Raw genomic sequence first — 20234 nt, 5'->3', positions numbered from 1 at the left:
ATTACCGAGAAAATTTAGTACACACATTTTCATTTTTTTGCGCATTTTACCCCATACTTTTGGAACCGTAAGTCGGATCGAGCAATATGCAGGAATTTTGTATGAGACCACAAGACCTGTCATTTGAAGTTTGTGAAAATTGGTTTGAACATCTCTAAGAAAAGTTAGTACAAAATCACGTTACATACACACATACACACATTTAGTTTCTTAGCAAAAATAAGACAGATACTGATTTCACGGAGCATAATACTGAAATTACAAAATTATATGGGTGGGTTTGAGTGAAAAAATTAAAAAAAAAATAAAAATTAGATCATGTCTTATTTTCGAATTTTCTCTTTTATATGTAAGACTGATATGCAAGTATGAGCAGTTTACCTTCTTTTTCTTAGTAGAATAACGTAGACTTATATCAATATTATCATTAAATCTTTATTTTTTCCAATTCTTCAGTCTTTCAACCGTACGTTGTAATTATTTTAAACATACATTGTATGAGACATTTGCTCGAGGCGAGATACATGTTGTTTTTTCCTAAGCTTCAAACCATTCGTAGATGTATATCAATTTATTACTAACACAAATTGAAACTTTATTATATTCTTATATATTTTAAGTCAGTGAGTCTTATGCATAAAAAATAAAACACTATGCATATCCGTCCGATAAGAGGGTCAACAAATATTTTCGTTTCATCAGCTTGGCCGATCGACCTCTCTTGAGTCTATCCTTGATAATAGAACACAAGCAACGAGGAGAAGGAACACTTTCGCCGTATTTCAAAACCCAAGCTACGTCACGATGGTGCTTATCATGAGTGTCTTCATGGTTTCCTTGCGCTATCACGTCTATTCTGTTATATCAAACATCAGCATAAAAAAATGATCAAGATAGAATACACCTGAGATTCGAAAGAAGCGAGAAATGTAACTAACGAAATATTCCAACCTCTCCTCATAATTGTGTTGACAATTAGAGTTTTTTGTATCAAATTGATATTATTTACTCGAGTGAATCGTGGTCATTATTTCTACAATACATCTCGATACTAAATCTCTAATATAGAGCGTAAGAAATATAGGTAGATACGATTTATAATAGCTTAGCCACATTTTAATTAGGTGTAATATTGAAAAAAGTTATGCCGCACATGACAAAGAAATCATTAAAAAATTATGAAATGGTTGATATTTCGCGTAGCATTAGGGTACAGTACCATTTATGAAATTTTGCCTAAATCATGTAACAAGACTGCCTGCCCGTGTGTTCTTGCAATGTGAACGTTGCTGCGGAAAATCGACCATTTTTCCTGTGCTTAGGTCAGAAACCATGACGCCCAAGGGCACAAGGTATGCAAGATGTAGCCACATCGTAGTGCATGCTAAAGTGGCCAGGAATAGTTTCAGAAAATTAAGCACGTAGTTTCCGGGCACAATGAATGTCTTTTATGATGATTCCCTGCCATTAAAGTGTCCCTCCATTATATAAGAACCGGGAAGTAGTCATCAGTGAGTACATGTGAAATGTCAAGTGCAAGTGCATTTTTAGAATCACAATTGACTTCTGACTGGATTCTATATAGCACTTTTGTATCATTGAAACTGCTTGCAGAGTTAGTCAAATGTAGTTTGTTCGAAAAGTTTTTGTGAGAGTTAATCAAATGAGTTATTTAACAGCTGGTTCACGAGTGCACACCTTTGTTGGCTCCTCTTGAACAGCTAAGTGAATTTAACTATGGCCTCTGAAATTATCAATATTTTCCGTAGTAGCTATTAAATTAAAGCTATTAAAGCTATTAAAATGGAATCTTGCTCATAAAAAACTGAATTCACATAAAGAAATAGGCATATTTTTCTCCTAAACTTTATTTTTTTGTTATGTTATGTTATGTTATGTTATGTTATGTTATGTTATGTTATGTTATGTTATGTTATGTTATGTTATGTTATGTTATGTTATGTTATGTTATGTTATGTTATGTTATGTTATGTTATGTTATGTTATGTTATGTTATGTCATGTTATGTTACGTTATGTTACGTTATGTTGTGTTATGTTATGTTATTGTTTATAAGTTTCATTCATTTCGGTTGTACCCATTAGGTCTTTCACCGAGGGCTGTTGTATTAACACATGGGCTGAAAAGTCCCGGGTGTAACACATAGATGTCTCTATGACCGATGACTTGCAAGACTAGTGCCTATGCATTGTACCGCCAACCCGGGGACTGCAGCAGTTTAAATAATTCAGTCGTGAACGGAATATCACTATCTTTACCCTTACTGTATTAAGCGAAACTAAGACACATCGATTCTTCGCATCTGATGGTATTTTACATAGTTCAATTACCCCAAGAAATGCTTCCATGGTTCGCTATACACGATTATAAGCCCATATATTTGTTTTCATCTAGTTGTTGTATGAAAAGTGCTGGAGATGGAGTGTACATTATTCTGATTGGTAATGGTTAGAGCACAAATCAACCCGCAACCTTGACTCCGGCAAAAAAGATAACTTTGGTTCTAAAACCAATTTCCAAAAAAAGAAACTACATTGTGAAGTTATTAAACCAAGCTTTGACTTTGACAATTGCACACCTTAATCCTTTCATATCTGAGGTAATGAAAAAATGCAATAGTGATAATTCTCATCCGTGAGACCTGTAATTGCTTCTACGATCAAATTTTCCACAATTTTCTCGAACAACGTTTACAAGCCCAGTGAGCAAAAATTTGTTGTCAATTTAGAAACAGAGTAGAAGTCACTCAGTTTTCTAATTCAATGTTACTCACTTTTTGTCAATTGAATTAAATAAGCAAAATTGAGTACAAATTGCTCACTGGAGAGTAAATTTGAACAAGTGTATAAGCAGACAAAAACATTGACATGCCTCCTACTTGTCGATTAGAATTATTACGAAAGTAGATTTCAAGCTTTACATCTGCTTAGTTGAACTGAACTTAATTTAAACTGCTCTGCACTAACGAGTCGAAGACAAAACGTTAACGATACCAACTTGCATATTAAGCTGACAAACGCACTGATAACGCTAGAAAAAATGATTCCGATAATCATCGAAAACACAACACACATTTGCAAAATGATAAAACAAGAATTAACGTTTGAACTATTTGAAATTCGTCAAAATACTCGGGACGGGTATAGCGTGATGGGTACACCGATGTCTTTCACGCCGCTAACCTGGGTTCGATTCCCTACCCCGCACATAGGATCAGAAACTTTTTCTGGCCTGAAGAAGTGAATGACTTTAAGGTTAAAAACTCTATAAACGAACCAAAAAACTGTCGAGTACAATAAGTTTTTAAAAGACGTAACTAATATAAACAGATTCTGTAGTAAATATCTCTTGAATTTACATGTGCACCTTAAAATATATTAAAAATCATGAACCATGCAAAAGTGTATTGTTCACGCCAGCAGAGTTTTAGCAGAATCGACCAAGCGCTTACAGTTGTTGTAAAAAAACAGATGCGTGAAAAAAATCTAAAATCCAAACGCGTCACATAGATTTATCATTTTACTGTTTCCTGCGTCATCAAAACATTGAAAAAGCATCTGATGAGCAGGAGGAAAAATTGTAGCGACTGTAAACGTAAAACAGCGGCTCCGGTGAGCGCCAAAGAGATATTTAAGCTCTTCAAGCGTCGACAAATTTCTTCGGTTCAATATGCAACGTACATAGTGAATGTTTCAATTTGCATCATACAACAAACAATTTAACCTTCTAGATAACACGTATACGATGTTCGGATGACACCAGCCGGAGAGGTAAGCAGGTAACCAAAACAAGAACCAGAGTTTTGGGGACCCACCCGAATATAAAGCGATAGCAAACTTATATCGAAGTAATAGTTTATTTTACTATCATAGCGTATTTAGGCATTATTTTATGATTGAAATGGCGGAATAATGCTTCAATTTGGTATAATAGCTTCTTTTGCTAGTATTCCGCTATTTAGAAATAATATAATTTATTTAGATATAAGACAAACGTATTTGCTAAATTGTTAGAAAATTTTGATAACTTCTAAAGAAATTTTAGAATTTTTATAGCGAATTTAGTAAAAATGCCAGAAAAACTCCATACATTAAAATTTTGGATTATAAAATGTACAAGTTTAGTAAAATAGTTACTCATCGTTTGATTTTATTGTGTCGTTCGTTTGGTATACATCAACAATAGGAAAATACTTTATGAAACCATTAATCGTGTTCCCTCGAAGATAATTTAAATGCACTTTAATTTTATTCACTGTATTCTACATTTCACTGTTACTGTGCTACGGTTCTGGTATTAGATATACTTCAATTAGATATTACTCTGCTCATGCGGGTAGCAGTTTTAGGTATTCTGTTTAGCTATTTTAGCACTTAAGTCAAGCTTACGAATATCACTCTCTTGCTAGCTGGAGACTAGGACATAATAAGGTATGCTTTAACTATTTTCTTCTGATCGGGCAGCACTGCTTTGGCTGAATTTTGACCCAACTACTGATAGTAAAAATGCCAGAAAAACTCCATACATTAAAATTTTGGATTATAAAATGTACAAGTTTAGTAAAATAGTTACTCATCGTTTGATTTTATTGTGTCGTTCATTTGGTATACATCAACAATAGGAAAATACTTTATGAAACCATTAATCGTGTTCCCTCGAAGATAATTTAAATGCACTTTAATTTTATTCACTGTATTCTACATTTCACTGTTACTGTGCTACGGTTCTGGTATTAGATATACTTCAATTAGATATTACTCTGCTCATGCGGGTAGCAGTTTTAGGTATTCTGTTTAGCTATTTTAGCACTTAAGTCAAGCTTACGAACATCACTCTCTTGCTAGCCGGAGACTAGGACATAATAAGGTATGCTTTAACTATTTTCTTCTGATCGGGCAGCACTGCTTTGGCTGAATTTTGACCCAACTACTGATTCAAAAACATATGTTATACTGTTTTTATATTTAATCAAACAATTTCTTTGAGCTTGCCGAAACATTTTCCAATCGAGTAATATTAAGCCGTTAACTTCGCAACCTTTAGGATATCGGTAAACAAAGCGAATTACTAAAACTAGTGACTGAAAAAAAAAACAGGTTGGCTTCAGCTATACCTTATTCCTTGAAAGTTTTGAGAGATACGGAATCGAAACAGCAATTAGAAACGGATTGAATGAGTGGCACGTTCTTTATGCAAGGAAAGACCGAAATTAGCATTTTGGCGAAAAAATTAGTTGATTTTCTGATTTTAGTTAGTTATTTTTTGAGACAACTAAAAAAATCTTACTTTTGCTAATTTAGATTTTTTAATTCTAATTTTCTTAATAATAATAAAATATTTGTTGAAATGGCTATTTTTTTTAGTTGAATTCACCAATTAAACGTGCTGTCATTTCTTAGCTAAGGCACGCTTCATATCCATTCAACTAATTTTTTAGTTGAATTAGAGAAATAAAACGTTGTTTTCAACCAACATAAATGGTTGAATTGGTTTTTGCAATTAGCAGCTATATGGCGCTCGTTAACACCGTAATGACTACTAGCCACTAGATGGCACACTACTACCGAAAAAAATTTCAGTTGCGGTTATCTTTTCAATATTTGCAGGTATAAATACGATGTTGTATTGGAGAAAAAGACATAAGCGAAACATAAACTTCTTTTTGAAAATTTTACTTCTAAATCGCTGTTTTCTTCATTCGACTTCGCGAAATCGATTCTCTCACTGAAAACTTTGAGCACTCGGAAAACAAAAACCGAATACAAGTAGTACACCGGACGGCGTAGCCCGGAATGAGAAGATACAAAAAAAAACATCATTTGACGTGTACAATTAGAGTGCAACATTCGAAACTCACTTCACTGTTTCGCGTAAAAACATTATTACCCACAATCGCTTTAACTGCGCACAAATTCTGAATAAATACACTTTCCACTAACAGTTTACGTGATTTTTACATATCGGTTTAGAAAATTATATAGGGATATATCGTAACACATGCGAAAAACATCTAAACAATTTGCGAGCAGTTTCAACAAGACTGTCCCTTTTAGCTTTTTAATGGATTGTTTTGCTTTGACATTGCTGTCCTTCAGTAATGACGGTGATAGATAAATAGAATCAAAGTTTCTGATTTTAATAACGAAATTAGTTGTCAATGAGAATTTCGTGTTGGATTGAAATATTGCTGGTTTGTGTCCAGAATATTCGCCAACTAAACACTTTCTCTAAAAATAAGAGTTTTTTTCAGCACAGTAAATTCTAAATTTTAACTAATTTTATAGTTATTTTGGAAATTTTGTTGTTAAAATCAACTAATTCAAAAACAGTAATACGAATTAGGCGCAGAGCTAATTTCGGTCGTTCCGTGTGTTTATTGGAGATATGGAATCCGAAGATAATCTGCACCCTAGAATCGGTAATAAGCTATTAACAGCTGTAGCACTGTTTGATCCGAATACTTATATTTCCTATCTAAAAGCAAACAGCAAAAAGTCGTCTACGGCCTAAAAGATTGGTGCCTGTTCGAATTGAGGTTATGGCATACGTGTGCGACGAATGTTGTGCACCGTCGAAGTCCAGAACGCATAACTGGTTCGAACAGCTAGGTACAAATATTTATGACATCGCAGAAAAAATTCCCCGGAATACAGTCGACGTCAGTCAAAAGGATGCAGGAGATAGAGACTTAGCAAACTATTCTTTGGCGACCACTTATGGACATCAATGGGCGCATGGAAATCGTGCACAAATCATTGTCAGTTGGGAGGAGTTTATCTTTCAGGACAAGGAAAAATCATGACGCGAATTTGGCCCCGTTACCCAAAACATGGATTAGAAAATCGAAATTGCAAAAACTGAACTTAGTCATGGCGGCCAAGGATGGCTTTTATCGTATCAAAGAACGCTCACCAGCAACTCTTCACACGATTGAATCAGTACCCTCAAAGACAGACGGATATCATCGCAACAACAAACACCCGGCATGGCTCATTCAACATAGAATAGACACCAGTGCGAGAGCGAATTTCTCTCGATGACATTCCTGAGAATCAAAGATTAGCACGCTGCTGTGGGGATCCTCTCTGAAGCAACAAACGGTCGCTTATTATCGTTTCGTGATCCGATTCTATACAGGCAGATGATAATTGCGATAGAATCATTTTACTATTGCCGCTTATTCTAACTATGTGCATATAACCTTTGTATAAGTTGTGTCTATGAAAATGTCTGTGAATGCTCCACACGAGGGTTTCGAAATATTGCAACGTAGTATGAGAATCATCAAGTTGAAACATCGATTCGATTTTCTGCGATTCGCTCTTGGGAAATTCCACACATCAACGATCATTATCAGACTGTAAATTTTTTTAAGGGCCGTGAAACACTCAGAGTATGAAGTGGAGCGAAGAAATGTAGAAAAATTCTCTCGCGGTTCATGAATTGAGAGACTCGAGATCTACCGGATTGAAAATGCTGTATACAATATAGATAGCAATATAGCAGCTTCTGTCAAATTTTCGGCAATCACCAACACTGATGGTGGCTTACTACAGCTAAGTGTGCTTGAAATTTTAAATATTTGCTTTGTGAAACTATAATTGTTTTTCGAAAATATGCTGTTCCCTTATACGGGGATGTTTTGAAAATTGTTTTTCCCAAAAATCTTATTTTGAGACTGAAAACTATAAAATTTCGCCGAAATTTCAGTATGATTCAAAACGAATTTGCAAAATTTTTGCCATTTTCTTTATGTCTCGTGTGTGCGTTTTAGTACAGTACTGGTGTGGGAAATACACGATGGGATTGCTGGTATATATCGTGAGCAAAATCATATGAGAAAGAATTAATCAAAATAGTAGCAAATTGGGTTTATTTTCGAAATGACAACATAATGCGTACAAAGATTTGAAAAATGTAAAGAAAAAAAAAATTTCCGCACTATCATGGATTGTGTTGTATTCACGGAAATATCAAAAGGTCTTCCAAAAACATAGTTCGCTATACATACCGTAGCTAGCACAGATAGTATAATTTAGAGTTTTAACGTTGCATACGATTGGCTATTTCAACACATTGCATCATTCAGTATAAAACAGTATCACGGAGCGAGGAAAGCATGTTCAGACAAGTTAAAGGACTACTCACACATTTCAGTTCCGTGACGGTTCAGTGGAAGTGCCTTCAGTGCGCCGTCAGTGTCCTTTTTTTGTCGGAATCCTTCCGTTCTGTTTCCGTGCTGTATCCATTCCGGCACAGCAAGTGGCATACCGACTTCAGTGAAAATAATAAAATACCAGTAACGACTAATTTGTATTTGCCGGACGGACGCTACACTGAAGGCGAGCTGCACTGAAACGGCACGGTGTAGGATAGGTGTGAATGCACGCATAGAAAACGAATGAAATACGCCCAGTACGCTGGGCGTTTACCGTTCCTTGGTTCAATATTCCTCGGCGTTGCTGCATCACATGCCGTTGCTAACGCTTCCGTCAACCACCCTGGGTCGAAGTTTGCCGCATCGCTGTTTGACCGAAGTGCCTCGATAAAACTCTCCTTCGTCTTCCACCTCCGCTCGTGAGTCCTTGTTCTTCGTATGGACGTGGGCTCTCTGGCCTATCTTGTAGAGGCCGCCAGGTCGTCGCTGTGGGAGTACTTTTCACTCACTTTCCAGTCCATGTCTTCCATCAACGATGGACTACAGAATGTAATGTCGATGATGGATTCATGACCGTCTTTGCGGAATATGCTGACTGTTCCTACATTGCACAGCTTTACATCCAGCTTTGCCAGAGCTTCAAGTAGGCTATATCCTCTTGCATTGGTTTGCCGGCTGCCCCACTCAACAGCCCAGGCGTTGAAATCGCCGCTGATGACCAACTTGTATAGCTGCACTTCCTGCTACATCCGCTACCCAATTGCCGTTCTCAGGAGGAACCCGATACGGCTCTGCGATGATCGCAACATCACACCTCGTCTCTGTTGTCGAATGCCACAACAGTTGCTGTGCGATGTCGCAATGATTCAGATTAATTTGCGTTATCTGCATCATTGTTGGCCTGTCTTCGCCTTTTTGTAGGCCGAACATTTATAGCCATTTCCTTCCTCCGGTTTGCACAGCATGCGTTTGGGTTGCTTCGTGCAGTTTCAAGCAACGTGTCCGTTTTCGGATTGTCACGTGTCGGTGCTGATTCGGATTGTCACCGGTACTTCCAAGTTGCACTGCTCAGTCAATGCGTCCCTCAAGTCTTCCTCAGTGGTGACCTCGTCCAAATCCTTGACCTCTACCACTGCCTCCTGTGAAAGAGCTCCCACGGTTGCCTCGCTGCCCAAGGATTTCACAATGAGCTCTCGGTACTCTGAGCTCTTAACCGAAGGATCCTTTTTGAACTCGAACAGCATCTCTCCTTTTTGAGTGCGCCTGGTCTTTACCACGTTTTCACCCAACTCTCTCACCTCCGGGTCATCATTCACCCTTTTTTCTCTGCATAGGTGGGCAATCCTTTTCTTTATTCTTCTGTTCCTTCATCTTGTCTTCCTTTTTTCGTCCTTCTTTTCTTCCTTTTCCTTTCGCTTCTTTCTCTTGGCCTGCTGACTATCCATAGTACGCCATCCATCATCACTCCGATTGCTGGCGCGCTTCAGTTTGCTTCTTTGTTTCCTCTGGACTTCCTTTTCTCCTGGCGTATCGCTGCCTCTTTTCTCCGAGCGAGTATTCCGATGATTCTTCGGCGTCTCCATGTTCTTGACCATGGCTCGTTGCTGTTGCCGCTGCGTAGCTGCTGCAAGAGCGTTGTATAGTCGCTGATAATTCGCTCTCTGCCTCATCCGTTCTCTGCGTCACGCTGTGCATTCCTTCACAGCAGCTGCGAGAGCCCTTCGAATCTTCAACACCAAGTCCTTGATGTCCTTGTGTACGTTGTGCTTTTTGTCGACAAACTCGTGTAGCTCATCCGTCAAATTCTTAGCCGAAACTACCTTCGGTTGTTGTTGAGGTACGCTCCATCCGCTAATCGTCGGCAACTGCTGCCGCACTTCTTCACGCTGCTGCTCTGCGTGTACCACACTTCGTTGTGAAGCCGCTTCTTGACGCTGTTTGGTTCCTTCTGTTTGCTGAGACGGAGACCTCAACAATCCTCCTCTGGCGAACGGATTCCGTTGTTACTTCCTTTTTCTCTTTCCATGTTATTTGGTCCCCCCTCCGGGCCGCTATACCCACCCGCAGTACGTAGTCGCTTTCGTGCTCTCTTGGTTGTCTATGGAACAGGAAGGCCAAGCGAGGATTGAACACGTATCTTCATGGGGTTCGTGTCCAGAGCCAGATCAGCATAAGTCGGGAATTTTACATCTGAGCCAAATACCCATAAAAAATGACGGACAGATGAAGAACGTTCCTGGAGTCCTGCCAAGATTTTACCGGGACGGAGACAGACGAACCATTAGCCCACTCGCCGTTTCAAGTAGGTGTCACCCTTCTTTATTCAGGGAGCAGAATGGCATGAATGTCGTCCCATCGTCGCCATCCGATCCGTATTCCGTAGTCCGTTGACCAGTATGTAATAATCAGGATGTTACTAGTATCGATCCTTATGTGCCGGTTGGCACTCCGGGTGGTTGGGCTGAGGCACTTTGGAAGCGGTACCAGTTCCTAAGCTTCCACCCGACTCGCAGAAGGGGGGGTTCGTCAAGCCCCTAGACTCCTGTCTTTGCTGTCCCTGTGTGTGTATGTATGTATGTGTGTATGTGACAAATAATGTCACTCGATTTTCTCAGAGATGGCTGAACCGATTTTCAAAAACTTAGAATTAAACGAAAGGTCTTATGGTTCCATAGATTGCTATTGAATTTTATTCCGATTTGACTTCCGGTTCCGGAATTACAAGGCAATATGTGCAAATCTATGAGAAAATGCACCTTCAATTTTCTCGGAAATATCTTAACAGATTTTTACAAACTAATATGCAAATGAAAGGTTTTCAAATTGTTTAAAAAGTTCCCGAAAAGTTGATCCAGATCCGACCTTTGGTTCCGGAATTACAGTGCGATTAGTAAAAATTTTCAAATTCATGTGTATTTTTTCACAAGCGATGGCGAAGTGCACATTTTTTAAAAATTTTACTGGTAAATTCACCCAGTTGGCAGACCTTGTTAGTTGGTGGATATATAAATATAAACTTTGGGACTACTAGTGCCCGGTTTCTGCTTTCAAACGCAGTGAATTTTTCAATCACGACCCGAATTATGAACCAAATTAAAAAAAATCAAACTTGGGCCTAATTTTTTTAGTTAGAAAAGGAAGCCTTAGGGGCTTAACTCAATCTTGGAAAAGTTTCAGAGTGGAAAGATTAATACTTTCGGAGCAGTAAATTTTTCAATCTCGACCCACACGCGCGGAGTGTACCGCAGTGCAACTCGCTCGAATACGGGCTTAACTTGACGACACATGTCGCGCGACTGATCGAGTCCTAGCTTTGACAGTTTATTGTTAGCAACGTTTCAGTTAAGATCGCGATGTAAAAATGAGTTCATTGACATTTGACAAACATCAATGTTACATTTTGTTTGAATGTATTCTTACATATTTGATGTGACCGTTGTTGCTAGAATAACATTCCAAGAGCTTAGCATAAACCAACAAATAAATTCGTTTGTGAATTTGGAACACCATCTAACGAAAATCAGAAAAATATTTTGTTCAACCACTTTGATTAATTTGTTTCATAGATATAGATAAAAATTGACCCGCGGTATTTGCAACAATTCGACATAAAGTTTCTTTTTAAGAGGTTTGATTCACACGTGTTTTTTCATGCAGTTCGTTTAAGTGTTTAAATTCTGAAACACAAAATCACAACTGGAGCAATGAACGCAAGTTAACAAGTTATTTTAGGCGTTTCTAGAATCGGAACTTGTCCTGTGTATTAGAATTGCTGGAATTTTTTTTTATCGCTCAATCTTTTTTTGTCGCTCAATTTTCTCGATTCCAGAAAGCTTAGGTTCATTTTAAAGATACTATTGAATTGTGGTCCAAGATCGAAAATTGCATGTCCGGTTCCGGAGATATAATGGTAAAAGTGATGTAAGCGACAAAACTTGTTTTTGTACCGCTCAATCTTCTCAGAGATGACTAAGCCAATTTTAACAAGTCTAGACTCATTTGAAAGTTGTTATTGAATTATGGACCAAGTTCGAAGATCAAATGCTTGTTACCTCTGGTTCCAAGCATATAATGGTATAAGTGACGTGAACGAATAACCACACATTTTTCATCTGCTGAATTTACTCGAAGATGACTAAACAAATTTCGATAAGCTTGGGCTTATTTGAAAGCTAACAATGTCAATCATATTTGGAAGCGTAATGGCGAACATTTCCCTTCCGAGAGATGCAATGTTATATGTGATGTAAGTGACAAATCCCAGTGGTTTTGATTGCAACAAAATTTCTCGGAGATAAAAAAAACGACTTCGAAAGAATTAGACTCGTTTGAAGGCTACTACGAGGGTTGTTACTTATGTATTTAGCCTAAAAATGAAAACAGTATTATATTTGATCGGAAATGGTTCTATTGTTTTTCAAAATATTTTCCTAGATGATCAATACTCTTTTGCATACGCTTGAACCCATTTTCATAACATTTTTTCCACTCTTCTTGAGGTACTCCCAAAACATGGTTTTTGAGCGCTTCAAAAGCTTCTCAGGAGTATTGAATCGCTCACCACTCAGTTTATTCTTCAATGAAAGGAGAACAAATAGAAGTCGTTAGGTGTCAAGTCAGCACTATACGGCCTTTTGGGTGCTGCCCAAGGCTTCATTATTAGATTTCTCACAGCTACGATGTTTTCTGGCAAAACAATTGATTTTGGACGACCTTCTTTGAATTCACCGACCATGATTAAATTCGTTATACCATTTTTTACGGTCTCATAGGATGGTTCTAAAATGGTGCTAAAAGTTGAACTAAGTTGCTTGAAGCACTCTTGTCTTGATAATTTACGCGAAAAACCGTAATAAATAATTGCACAAAAATGCTTTCGATTTTAATCAATTTTTTGCTGAGGTGATTTTTCAGCTTACTGAAAACAAAACAATTAGCGCTCAATGTCATTTGAATGTTCTGAAGATGGTAATGGTTAAAAATGTCAAACTTTATGATGGAAACGTCAAATCCACCGAGTAACACTTAGTGTTGCCAAAGCTGAATACATAAGTAACAACCTACGTATTAGGTTATTTAATAAGCTCACTATACTAATGGCCGAGGATAAAATCTTATAAATGTTTCATTGAGACTACATTGATGGTAAGAAAAAGGTATTATCATACCACCAGGTGGATTAAGGGGGGTTTTTGATGTGGAACACATCTTTGTTTTCTATATAGGGGTGCAAATTAGAAACTCAAGGAAAAATGCACGTAAAAATGTGGTCAGGTTTTAAATCTCTACAGTTCAGCCAATTTTGTATCAATTATTAATATTATTTCATCATTTGATTGGAAATATTTCGATTTGAATATATTAAGACACGTATTTTTAATTAGGTATGATTGAAATTTTGATTAATAGCTACCAGTGTCATATTTTGTTTGCTAAAAATCTCCGGCATGCCGGATTTCCCTGCCATAGTCGACAGTTTTGAAGGAGTAAGCGATATATCAATGAGAAAGCATCGCTCTGATTGGTCAATCGATGAAAGAGTGAAGCTGTTGGTATCACGCGAAACTATAAATATAAGCGAAATTATAGCTAACGTTTCAATCCTACGTGTAGCATGCTACAGGTAGGTTGTTACTAGACAGCAATACAAAAATTGCCATAAAACGATTTGAAGCGTTGAAGTTTGGTTTTCTTTGGTCTTGTGTCATGCGAGTTTGGAAGAAATGATTTGTTATGTCGAATCTAAGGGTAAATTTTAAGTGCTTAAGATTAAGATTAAGATTAACTCGATTTATTATCGATATCGCAGAATGGAAAGAGAACTGAACGCTATAAAAATAACTGCATGCAAAACTTGAATACAAGCTTGGCGAAAAGAAGTTTAAATATCCGAAATCCATGCACGTAGGTATAATTGCATATATTTGGGCTATTAATGCCGAAATTACATTCGTCGTATACAAGACAAACACGAATCAAGGCAAACAGAGTCAGGGTTCGCGTGTTCGATGTTGGTTCTTAATACACCGAGGTCTTTTGTTACGCGGGAGATACGCTCCGCATAACTTCTGAAATCCGCATATAAACCAGCGTAGCTTCGAAAATCCTCGTAAAAAAGCTGCGTAACAAACTTGTTCCACAGCAATAGCACGAACAACCCCATGGGGCTGGTCCTTGTAGTTTGCGATGACAGTGTAATCATTTGCGGTTACAGTCATATCACAATTTCAAATTTTAAGTTGTTGTACCTAATTGCAATACCTAGGGTTCTAGAACGAACGATTTTGGAAGAAAACGTCTGATTGGCACGCAAAAATGAATCATTCAATGTACAGGAACAATAAGAAACAATACCTTAAAATTGGAAATTAACCAAGTTTATGTGATATCAGCGTCTTCAATTCTCAAGCGCTACTTTCAGCTTTTTTCCTCAAGACAAAATATTGAAAGAGAAAATGAAGAGCAAAGAGCATCTCCAATTTATGTACGGACACTGACACCGGAGCTTAGTTTGCCACACACGGTACTTGCTATCGAACACTGGCACGGAGAGCAGAGTTAAATACTCTTGGTTGTGTGTTTGAAAGAATGAGTGCCTCCTGTACGAAACGGTGCAATGATTTTACCATGCGTTTCCTTCTAAATCTGCAGTCAAACATGACCTGCGTAGGAATTGATCATAAATAACGAATATAAAGACTTCATTCTTCAAGATTTCCTATAATATCAGAAACTCAAACAGTGTTGGTAATCATGTGTGTATCATTATATCATCGCATTACATATACCATACGATTCAGCTCGATGAATTGAATAGAACGTCTAACAATAAATATCCAATAAAGTGGATGTGAGGTCGGCTTTTAATTAATCTTCACTACAATGAAACTGTTTATAGCAACAATTTCTGTAAGAACAAGCCATCGTAGTACTTGAAATTAAAAAAAAAATCATTAGTAACAACGGTTATCATAGCATATGAACTTTCCTTGCATTTATAATCAATTTCATCAATACCGTTTACCTCAAAAGTATTCGAAACTTATTCGGTTGCATCGCTGGTCGGAAATACATTAAAGAACATGTGCCATAACGTGTCATGCCACATTAGTGTATATGGTATACATGGTGATTTAATTTGCCACTACCAGTTTTACGGCGTGTTTGAAAAGTGCCCTGTAAAAGTCTCATTACACTGCTAGAATCATGTCACCGTATGCGTCTCATAACGTCATAAAACGTTTGCTTTATTTTTCTTCCGACGCTCATGAATATACCAATCTTGCTTCACACACTAGCCATTACTCATCACTTCCTATATTTCACAAAATTTGCGAAATATTCGCTTATGTCTACATTATGAGACACACAAATACTCACTTGTTGACCATCGTAACAGCGCTGAGGCGTTGAAGTATAAAAATGGGACTAAAATGAAACAACATGCATGAGATGACGTTCCTTTGCTAATGGGGAAGGGTCGCTAGTTTTTTGCGCCAACTGACCATGTCCGCATATGTGTTGGGCAATCCGCAAGATATTAAAATTATTCGGGAAATAAAAATAAAACGAAAGGTTGCGTGTATTTTCATGCGGCATTTTTCAAGCTCTTCTTCACTCTTTCGCCGCTCTAAGTCTCTAGCGAACGAATAAAAAATTGAAGAGTGAGAAAAACGACGGTCATCCTCACACACGTTTCACTTAGTTGACCGTGGCAATAGAAAAATATATAAATTTAGAATTACCTTCTCGTTTCGCGATAACAAGTGTTTTTTTTTACTTTGAGTATTCATAACATGATGTTTACCTCAGTGTATGTTGCATTCGTGCAGAGGAAAAATAGGATTATTTCACAGCCACTCTTTGGTCAAAGAATGTAACAGTGAGTAAAAATGAAATATTGAGGCAAAGGAATAATAGGTTCAGGAAAATCAAACAGAAGAAATAAAGAATTAAACAGCTCGATATTTTCATTACGAATGCTATCATCAACATTTGTTCATTCTCCCACACACAATCTCACGTCGCTATCTCACTTGCGAGTTTAATATTGTCGTTACCGATAACGACACACGTTGCCATCAAAATTATATTATTAATTTTGCAAGATTAAGGGAGCATATATGAAAAGTAAAAAACGGTCCCATTTCATTTGTTTTTGTCTCATTTCAATGACATTCACAGATACATATCCGTTATATCGTGTACTGCACAGAGCAACTATCGTTCTCACTGTCAACCTGGTCAAACGTTTGGTGCTGTGGTATTAAAAATAAACGGTTTTTAATAACATATTAAAAATCAAGCTATGCATCAACACCCCAGGGAGTTCAATTAAGAGTATTTCTCTTCGTCTACCTACTTGAACACTCACTACATCACTTATATGTCGATATTCACCCGAATTTTCCGAAACAAATCTTGCAATTGATGTACACTATTTTTATCTTAAAAACGTTTTCGAAGTTGTAGATTTTTGTTTCGTTCGAAAATCGGAAGGTATGAAACTAACCAACAGAACTAGGATATCATTTGGAAATTATATGTTTGAGAATACAGGTGTACGAGTCTTCCACTCCTCGGCCTGACGGTATCGAAAAAAAAGTTCGCACGGCGTCGCGTCTCAATCCCAACTGGTTGGAAAGGAAAATGGATAATGCAACGTAACTATACACGACCGACCAGCTGTAAAAGAGTAGGAAAATCAACTGCTAATACATTTATCGAGAGAATCGAAGAGAGCACGAGAGAATGGAAAATCTTTACCATATAGGCGTGCAGCAACATTTGTTTTCCCACCTGCCAGTTGAAAATAAATAAAATTCTAACCAACATTGTTGATCAACAAATCGCCTGAATAGGATTTACATGGATGGCTTCCAAGAAATATTCATTCCCGAAATAAGGATGCATTTTTGTTATAGTTAAAACTGAGCATCAGAACCAGTCTCAGATTGCAATATGAACGCGTTTTCCTTCGTTAAGATATTCAAGACATGTTGAATTTTTTCCGCGTGCTAGTTCAATGATGCAGAAAGTGAGAGATTTCTACTTTCTCACTACTCAAACAGGTAGCTGCCGAAGTCGACACGAAGAACTGCCCTACAGTCTTATCTGTTATAACTCGATGTTGATATATACTGTGTTTAAAATGTATGCGCTATGATCTCTGAATTCAAGGATGATGACTGGTTCTGAAACTGTACAAAAAATACTGTTACCGAGAAAAAATTCCGTCCATATAATTTTGTTCTAAGTTTTTCAGGTTTCGCCACATTTAGGGCACCTGATAATTCCGGAAATATTGAAAATAATTATAATTTATATTATTTTATTTCCAATGAGGAAAAGCCACTGCAAATTGTTATCAATCGAACAAAAGACAAGTAAATGCCACGAAATGAATAAATTAGTGAATGTGAGAACTCACGAAAAAATATTCAAAAAAACCAATAAATTCTCTCATATCAGCATCTGAATGAACAGTTTGTCAGGTGATTACGACTATGTCTGCTTGTTCAAAAGGCATAAAAGAATACTTCAAAAGTGAATGAATTGAAGCAGCTGTAGCAAAAGATATCCATCATATATAACATAATTTTATGCGCGATTTCAAAAATGCATGTATCATTATAATTTCCTTGTAATTATATGATTACTATCCTTTAATTCAGCATATGTATAGCAGAAGGTTGCAGATAAGGGTAAAAACCGCACAACACATCACCGCCTTTACCAAAGCTGCACATAGCGTGCGGTGCTCGATTCCGTGCACGTGGTGAAGAAAACGAAAACCGACTTCCGATTCCGCGTGATAAGTGGAAATTACCTATTTCATGAGTATATTTTTTCACGAACGAAGGTCAAAAACAGAACTGAGAAGGCTTTTCGCCTTTCTCTATAGAGAGGTATTACAATTGTTGGAAAAACCGACTTTCGAACGGAGCCTCGGAGACCCATATTGTTATATACCATTCGACTCAGTTCGACGATATCAGAAAATGGCTGTGTGTGTGTGTGTATGTGTGTGTATGTGTGTGTGTGCACTTTTCGAAGATATTTGAACGCACTCAATTTTCTCAGAGATGGCTGAACCGATTTTAACAAACTTGGACTCGTTTGAAAGCTACTGTCGGGCCATTGATCAAGTTCAAAGATCAAATGGCTGTGATTTTTGGTTCCGGAGATATGATTGTATAAGTGACGTAACCGACAAAAAGCGTTGTATTTGGACGCGCTTAATTTTCTCAGAGATGACTAAACCGATTTTAACAAACTTGGGCTCGTTTGAAAGCTACTGTCGGATCATTGATCAAGTTCGAAGATCAAATGGCTGCGACTTTTGGTTCCAGATATATGATGGTATATGTGACGTAACCGACGAAACACGTTGAATTTTACCGCTCTTATACGGTAAGGGTGCCAAAATTTTGGGATCACCTCTATTTTCGTTAAGCTCTAGTGCTCAAAAGTTTAAGCACCTCGAAAAAAGCCTTCATGCAAAATTTGAGCTAAATCGGACATGTGTAAGGGGTGCTGCCCGGTGGTAAAGGTTTGACAATTTTCGATCTTGAAAAAGCACCATAGCACAGTGGTTCAAAAGCGCAATTTCATGCTCTTAATTGATAACTCATAGGAACGTGGTATTTAAGGGACAGTATCTTCAGAAAAGTTGCTCAGAATGATAGACGCCATCTTTTGGCAAATTTTATTTATGGGATTAATCCCCCTAAAAGTGAGTTAGAAATATTATTTTAGTTCAGAGCCAACATAGGGGCTAAGTTACTTCGACAAAGTTGTTCAGAAAGTTATTTCAAACAAGTTTGCTGAAGGTACTATTCCCGTAACATGAGTGAAATTCATGATATAATTTATTTTATGAAAAGGGTGTTCTAAAACCAGTTTTTGTAAAAAACACATATATTTTCAATTTATATGAGTTTTTCATGTTATACAAAGTTTTTCATCATTGAAAACTACACAACGTTCGCAAACATACTATGCTGCTATTGTTTCAGTTTAATAAAATAGAACCATTTTTCATGTTTTTTTTTACAAAATTTCAACTTGTCTACCATCAGAAGGCGCAGAAAGGTGCAGATGGGACTGCTTACATATTAAACTACTTCAAAAGAGCTTTCATGCCGTGGTTGAATTACTCGTCTGCGATCGTCTGCAGGCGAGATATGTTCTTTTCAATTATCCTTGTCCTTGACATTTGCAATGATAAGGTTCATTGTATTTCAGATCAGATTTCAATATATATTCATTACTATGGTACTTGCCACAAAATATGATTTTTTTTGCACATTGAAGTCTATAAATTGAACAGGTTAGTAACTCTTTTGTCACGACTTTTAAAAAAAGGAATCATTAAATCGAATTAAGTTATGTCATCTTCTGGTAGAGAAAAGTATGATCAGAACTCATTTTTTAGTTATTTGTATTTATTTTATGATAGCTGACAATGTTCTTAACCAGCTAATAGACTCTTAGTATCGTCGGACAGATTCTTCTTGGACTGTTTTGGCCATTCACGAATATTTCTAACCAAAGGATTCGATGAAACTAATAACCAATTCATGGGATCCCGATTCGTAAGTGATCTGTATTGCTCGTGTGTATAATACTCTCGAAATCTGTATGAAAGAAACTTCTTAATCATTTTGAATAGTACAATATAGCAAGCATTTATCGATCTCCACTTAAATTGATGAATAGATGATATTTATCCGCAGAGTTTTTCTATAGAAAAACTTACCAAAAAATGATTGCCGTTTTTTCAAAGTTGTGGCTTCTTATCTCACTTTCGAAAAATGTCTGACAGTTACTTTCAAAAAACGTCTGTAATGATCACTAAACTTTTCTATTTGTAGACTTCGATGTCCATAAAAATCATTTATTGTGAGAGTAACGAATATATATTGAAGTCTGATCTGATATACAATGAACTTTATCATTGCAAATGTCAAGGACAAGGATATTTGAAAAGAACATATCTCGCCTGCAGACGATCGCAGACGAGTAATTCAACCACGGCATGAACGCTCTTTTG

At 37.1% G+C, this 20234-nt stretch overlaps 1 protein-coding gene across 9 annotated transcripts in view; it reads right to left on the bottom strand.

The window, feature by feature from the left end:
* Nucleotides 1–16814, bottom strand: part of LOC131435409 (uncharacterized) — a 328202-nt gene extending 311388 nt beyond the window's left edge. For 8 of the 9 annotated variants that reach the window (XM_058603255.1, XM_058603260.1, XM_058603258.1 and 5 more), the window contains exon 1: nucleotides 16542–16814. The gene's annotated coding sequence lies outside the window, so the exon portion shown is untranslated. Of the gene's footprint in view, nucleotides 1–16537 lie in introns of all 9 variants that reach the window. The other variant, XM_058603256.1, reaches the window with a different exon arrangement.
* Nucleotides 16815–20234: the final 3420 nt, after the last annotated feature.

Source organism: Malaya genurostris, chromosome 3 (assembly GCF_030247185.1).
Source record: "Malaya genurostris strain Urasoe2022 chromosome 3, Malgen_1.1, whole genome shotgun sequence".
Taxonomy (NCBI): Eukaryota; Metazoa; Arthropoda; class Insecta; order Diptera; family Culicidae; genus Malaya; species Malaya genurostris.
Note: the sequence above shows the minus strand (reverse complement) of the source record. Positions and strands in the feature narration are given on the sequence as shown.